Source organism: Palaemon carinicauda, chromosome 28 (assembly GCF_036898095.1).
Source record: "Palaemon carinicauda isolate YSFRI2023 chromosome 28, ASM3689809v2, whole genome shotgun sequence".
Classification (NCBI taxonomy): Eukaryota; Metazoa; Arthropoda; class Malacostraca; order Decapoda; family Palaemonidae; genus Palaemon; species Palaemon carinicauda.
In genome coordinates this window covers 14,907,483-14,914,982 of record NC_090752.1, presented here as the reverse complement: position 1 = coordinate 14,914,982, position 7,500 = coordinate 14,907,483, and positions in this window count along the sequence as shown.

Sequence of the window (7,500 nt, the reverse complement as noted above, 5' to 3'; positions counted from 1 at the left end):
CAGTGGACCAATTAGAGTACTCATAATATGATTATTATGCTGCATATAATCAATGAATTATGTGTAATCTCAATAACAATACACACTTGATAATTGAGAAACCTATTACATTGATATACTGTAGGTATATATGCGGGAAAGGCATATATAGTATATATCTGATTAACCACGACTGATGTTTTTGCTATGATGATTATTTTTATTCACTATGACGATTATTTCATTAAGTATTAATTTCAGATATTCCTAAAAACAAATTAAGTTTACTTTAAGTTGCATAAAAGAATTAAGAACAACGACGTTAACAACAATAATAATAACTTCCATTAAAAACATCATCAACAGCAACAATAATAACAACAACAATAAACAACATCAGCAATAATAATGATAATAATGTGAAAGGAAAAATTACTAAATATTATTATTCACCAGTCAATTTTCATTTCTGTGGAAACGTTTCATATGACTTCATCATCAAAACGTTTCGGGACATGGTACGTTTCCATCCCAAACATACAACAAATCCTATTTTGATCCCGCTAACAACCCACTGGAAATACGAAGCGACGGGCAAATGAGGTGCCAGCGATGCAATTTCTTCAAGTTTCACATGTTCTGGGAATATGCCAGCCACAATGTGTGGCAGTCATTAATATTGATGTTTGAGTTTTTACTCTATGGAGTGAAAATAAATTTAGGGTATAAAATGCAATACAAATTTTTTTTAGTATTATAATGTGGTCATATTCAAATAATGTCTGGTTGGGAAAAAATAAATTTGCTTGTCTATATATTACAGAATGAAGAATGGAAAATTCACTTTACAAACAACAGCAATCATGATGAAAATAAATAAATTTAATGTATAAAATGCAACACAAAAGTTTGTTAGTATTATAACGAGGTCATGTTCAAACACAAACTCTGATTGAAATAATAAATTAAGTCACATATTTTTGATTGTCTATATATTACAGAATAAGGGAAAGAAATTTCACGTTACAAACAACAGCAATCATGATAAAAATAAATAATTCTAGTGTATAAAATGCAACACAAAATTTTGTTAGTATTATAACGAGGTCATGTTCAAACACAAACTCTGATTGAAATAAAAAATTAAGTCACATATTTTTGCTTGTCCACATATTACAGAATAAGGGAAAGAAATTTCACTTTACAAGCAACAACAATCTTGATAAAACTAAATAAATTTAGTGTATAAAATGCAATAAAAACGTTTGTTAGTATCATAATGTGGTCATATTAAAACACAAACTCTGGTTGAAAAAATTGTCACATAATTTTGCTTGTCTATATATTACAGAATGAGGAAAGGAAAATTTACTTCACAAACAGTAATCATGATAAAACTAAATATCTATCTTTATAAACTACAAGATCAGTCATTAAGGATAAGCAGGTCGTATATATACCTATTTAATCACTTTTCATGCAAATATATGAAAGATCTATTTCAATATTGTTGCTGTTCTTAAAATATTCCATTTTAATTTTTATTTACTTCTCTTTTTGTTTCCTCAATTCCTTTACTCACTGGGCTTATTTCACTGTTTGAGGCCTAGGGCGTATAGCATCCTACTTTTCCAACTAGGGTTGTAGCTTAGCAAGTAATAATAATAATAATAATAATAATAATAATAATAATAATAATAATAATAATAATATTGAAACTTGAATGCACCTGAGAATTGTAGTTTCTTATCACTCTGATAATATGATTATCTAAAATGAATTAAATGAACGGTAACAGTTAATAACAGATGCGTAACAATGATATAACGACCAGTAAACATTTGACCGGATAAATGGTAGGAAATATATTCATAAACAAAGGAAAAGCAATGACCGTTATAGTTACAACTTCATTACCTGGTAAGGTATGCACCAAGGAAGTGTATAAATTGCACGGCTTTACGGCTTTAAACATTTCTTAACAAACAACACATAAATGAAAATAGCAGAAACCTAAAAAAGTATGTTATTTACTCTTTGTCCTAATTATACTTGAGATTTCACAAACAATACTTTTTCAACTGTGGAATCTTCCCTCTATAATGAAGAATAACGTCTGGATATATATATATATATATATATATATATATATATATATATATATATATATATATATATATATGTGTGTGTGTGTGTGTGTGTATAGATATACACATACTATGTATAAATGTATATGTATATATATATATATATATATATATACTGTATATAAATATATATATATATATATATATATATATATATCCTGTCATGCTCAGCAGCATTGCCAGACGTATGACTACTCAGTCTCTCCCCGTCCCTCGGGAGGAAGGGGGTAGAGGGTGAAAGGGTTGAATTTGTGTGCGCATTTGCTTATCTATCTAAATATTTAGCCGTCAATCGGGTACACTAATATATCAATAATTAATCATGAAGTCTCTTTCAACACCAATAACATCCCCCCCCCCCCAACTCCTATTTCAGATTAGTAGTATTCCAGAATAATAAATTTCTTTGATGTTTCGCGTTACCTTAATGCTACCTAGGCATCAAATGTTCACTGAAACGTAATAATACATTTATAAAGATATCATATTATAGAACTAAAATCAATTAGGAAAGAATAAGTTTAAAATTTATTCCTTATACTGAGTAAACATACTATATCTTTCCGTCCTTCAGGGCTTTAATATATGAATACCGTTATTTATAATTTTGAGTAAAGACAATAAAAGTTATTATTGTTTTTACTTGACTCAGTTTTTAAATTTGTTCATACTATGTATAAAACCAGATGATCATTCATGTAAACTAGCTGACAGAAGTACATAAATGTTAATACATGAACTCATTCATAACTTTATAATTTCAAGGTGTTTATATTTTTCCTTACTGAGTATGGAGAAAAAAAAATTCATGAATTATGGTGACAGGAATACGTCGTATGACAATATGATATCAAGAAAACCTCAAATCAATCAATCAATCGTATGACAATACGTAATTAAACATATAAATAATATCATTTAAAGAAGGTCACATGATTCATGAAACGCATACGAAGGCGGACATTGTGTAAGCGACATGGAGCGAAAAACGCTCGAGATGGGATAATAAGAGAAAGATGACCTTGCGAAGGGCAGTAAAGCCAATCCAAATATGAGTGCTCACGCAGAATGGATAAGGAAAACGGTGATAAGAATCGGCAATAGAAAATCATATTGGATGGATATATTTACCTAAAAAGAGTAGAAATGAAACTATAAGAGAGATTGCACGAAGGCCATATGTGGATGAGTTCAAGATGAGGGGTAGATGGAGATGGTTTGGGCATGCTCTTCGCACTTCCCAAGAGAGACTATAGTCAATTTATTTTAGCGAGGCAGATATGAACCGACTCGCAGCGGTGCCCTTTTACCTCGCAAACGTTTCCTGATCGCTGGTAATTCTAACCAATCAGATAACAGAAAACTTTTCCGAGCTAAAAGGGTACCTCTGCGAGTCGGTACAAATGTGCCTCATTAAAAAAAATTGAGTATAGTTTACCAAATGTTTAGCTGGGCTCCACAAGGCACTAGAAGAATTGGAAGACACAGGCCTACATGGCTGAGGACAATGAAGTGTGAAGTAGATGATGATGAATGGAGAAGTATTAAATTAGAAGCTCAAGATACAGACGACTAGTGAAATCTAACCGAGGCCCTTTGCGTCAAAAGGCGTAGGAGATGATGAAAAGACTTCAACTTATTTAATCTGCATTAAGCAAAGTAGTAATAAAGTAAAAAAAAAAAAAAATATGTAAATGTAGAATATATAAGCATACATTTTGCCTTGCCAAAATATAAATAAATGACTTACTCATTTGATCTAAATAAATTGGTATATTTATGCACACAGACAAAAAATATAAGTTAATCTTTTTTAACTTGATCATTCACAACACCATTTTCTATTTCAGAACAGCATCCCATTAAACTGCCAGAATGCTTCATCCTTCCTAATAGTTAAAAACACAATAAAATTTAGCATCCATTGAAATTGCTTTTGCCATTTAATTCCTACTTATAAGTTTTACTACAGTTCGCTTAACCATACTTATTACTTTCAAAATTTTTATTTGGATTTTCATAAGGGAATCGTCTTATTTTTCCACTTTTAATACAGTTTTCTTAAAATTTTAGTGTATTATGAGATAACAATATTTCGTTTTCGTCCTTGAAAATATTTCAAACTTTAACCCCCCCTCTCTCTCTCTCTCTCTCTCTCTCTCTCTCTCTCTCTCTCTCTCTCTCTCTCTCTCTCTCTCTCTCTCTCTCTCTCTCTCTCTCTCCCCCCACCGTCATTATAGATCATCACAATAGCAAGACAGATTTTAGCAGTCGACCAGTAAACCGCACAATCTAAGGCAATTCTTTCATTTCAGATCACTCATGTTAGCTATTATTACCGCTTCTTTTTCTTGTTATATTCGGGTCTGAGGTATAGAAAATGCTGAGTTCCCTATGGCTGAGAATCTTAATTTACCATAATATATATTATGATAAGTAGGATAATATATTTAACCGTAAATGTTATATACAGTTTAAGTGGCTATCCTCATAAATGTTTTATTGTATTTACATGATTCGTTTCACTTGTGTATTATCATATATGATTTTACTAAGCTGCTTTAGCATTGTAATATTTGCACACTAAGGTATAAGAATGCATAAACTCATACGGCAAAAATAATGATCATTATTAATACTACTATTATTATTATTATAATAATAATAATATTGATAATAACCAAAATAATAATAATAATAATAATAATAATAATAAAAATAATAATAATAATAATAATAATAATAATAATAATAATAATAATAATAATAATAATAATAACAACATTTATTGCTATTATGATGAAATATAGTTATCATCTATATGACAAGGCAGACATATCATCGTATCATCTTTCCACGAGTACAAGAACAAAAGAGCTCAAAGAACTGTCTTCCTTTCTTTATATTGTCATAGAGGTATAGAGGAGGGAGCTCGTACGGAAACTATGATAGACGACATCGTCATTTACGGTAAGCGCGTTGGACTTAGTGGTGCGGTAGTGATGTCTGTAGACTTCCCAGAAGGTGTGGTTGAATGGGAACCTGTCGAGTAAAATTTACATCAGAATAATGACGTGTTTCTTTCATACGGGTTTATTCAATGCGTTTGGAGATGCGATGTGCTCAAGGAGAGAAAGGCACAAGTGCGTGCGTGTTTGTTGGTCTCGTCGTTCAACTTTTTAAAGAAGTACTTTGGTACATTGAACAATTGTTTTTTTTTCTTTTTTTCCCCCTTTCAAAATCACTAGAACAATAATAAGGTCACGAACGTTTTTATGTTGCGAACGTGTGGCCGATGTGGTAATGTTTTTAAGTTTTGAGTCCCGCTAAAACTCGATAGTTTCTTTGGTCACTGCAACCTCACCATCCTTGGGAGCTAACAATGGGAGGTTTGGGGGAGCCAACAGGTCTATATGCTGAATTATCAGCAGCCACTGCCTGGCCCTTCTTGGTCCTAGCTTGGTTGGCGATCATACGGGCGCTGATCTTATGCATCGGTCAGTCTCTTGGGTATTTTCCTACTCGATAGGGCAATGTCACTGTCCCTTGCCTCTGACATTCCTGAGCAGCCTTTAAAACTTCAAGGCCTTTAAACAACTGAGGGATTACTATTTTGCAAACGAGGTCAGAAAGCAATAAATTTCCTTACATGCAATGGAAGAAAAGATGAAGAAGACATGATAATTAATCGTTGGAAATATAGGTTACGGTTTACAAAAGAAATATGCACCTCTAAGTTGATATATTATAAGAACTAAATAGAAAACGGTATTAGCCTGCATGGGCAGCAAGCAAAAATCAGTTTCAGATGGAGAAAGGAAAATTGAATGAATGTCTTCTTCAAAGAAATGAACCATACCGATAGGAAAAGGTAGACAGACAATTGATAAATATGACCACCGTAGGAAAGATTGACAATCAGGGCAGAGTTAGGGCTTGTAGGTTGAACTCTGACCCCCCTTTCTGTCTTCTTGGAGCCACCCATGACGGGTAAACTACCAAATTCAACTGAAAAACCTTGTTTCGGGAGTGAAGCCATTTCGGAAAGCAAACTCAGGGTTGCAATTCTAACTACAAACATTCTATAAATGAAAATAGCAGCATCAATCTAAGAAAATATGTTATTTACTCTTTATCCTATTAATAATTAAGATTTCACAAAAAAATATTTTTTCACCTCTTGAATCTCCCCTCTATAATGAAGAATAACATCCAGATATATATACAGTGTATATATATATATATATATATATATATATATATATATATATATATATATATATATATATATATATATATATTCTTCGTGTGGCTGAAAAGAAATATGTTACAGAAACAGAATAGGATTTTCACGATAAAAACAGAGCAAAATGAGAGACTTGATACTCAATGAAGTAAATAAAAATAACCAATAAAAAAACTATTAGTGCTTTTCATGTTTGATATGGCTGTAAAATCAAAGGATTTTGAGTACCTGTTTCTTCTTTTCCATATTGCACACAGTCGACCACATCACTTTTTACACTATACATAGCCCATATGTTATCCTCTATTACATTACAGCATGTTTGGGGGAACTGAGTCAAACAAAATTAATTAAAGTATCCGGCACAAAATTGTAATAAAAGTACAAAAACTCTATTGAATTCAATTATTTAAATGAATTAAGATAGGGCATTTTCTATTCATACTATTTCTATTCATACTATCTTTTAAGTAGTCGATTGTCACAATATTCGATTTCCTTATTTCCTTTCCTCACTGGGATATTTTTCATTGTTGGAGCCCCTGGGCATATAGCAACTTGCTTTTCCAAGTAAGGTTGTAGCTTCGCTAATAATAATAATAATGATAATAATAATAATAATAATATCCGTAATCTTTGTTATTATGCTCGGCCCCGTGATATTCCTTTCCTACCTACATAAGTTATGGATTCCTCTCCTAATATAACTTCCTCGTTCCTCAAATCCTATGATCCCTAATACTTAGTTTTCGCATAAAGTCCAGGAATCTTGTTTTTATTCATGGCGCCTAGATAATGTTTCTCGTTTAATTTTAGCGTTTTGATAGCCGATGTGGTAACGTCCCTAACTGATGAACGCCAGACTGGGGTTCGAGTCCCGCTCAAACTCGTTAATTTCTTTGGTCGCTGCAACTTCACCATCCTTGTGAGCTAAGGGGGAGCCTATAGGTCTATCTGCTGAGTCATCAACAGGTATTGCCTGGCCCTCCTTGTTCCTAGCTTGGGTGGAGAGGGGGTTGGTTGATGCTCATATGTAATAAGGTCAGTATCTAGGGCATTGTCCTGCTCGATACGGTAATGTCACTGTCCCTTGCCCCTGCCATTGATAAGAGGCCTTTAAAACTTTAA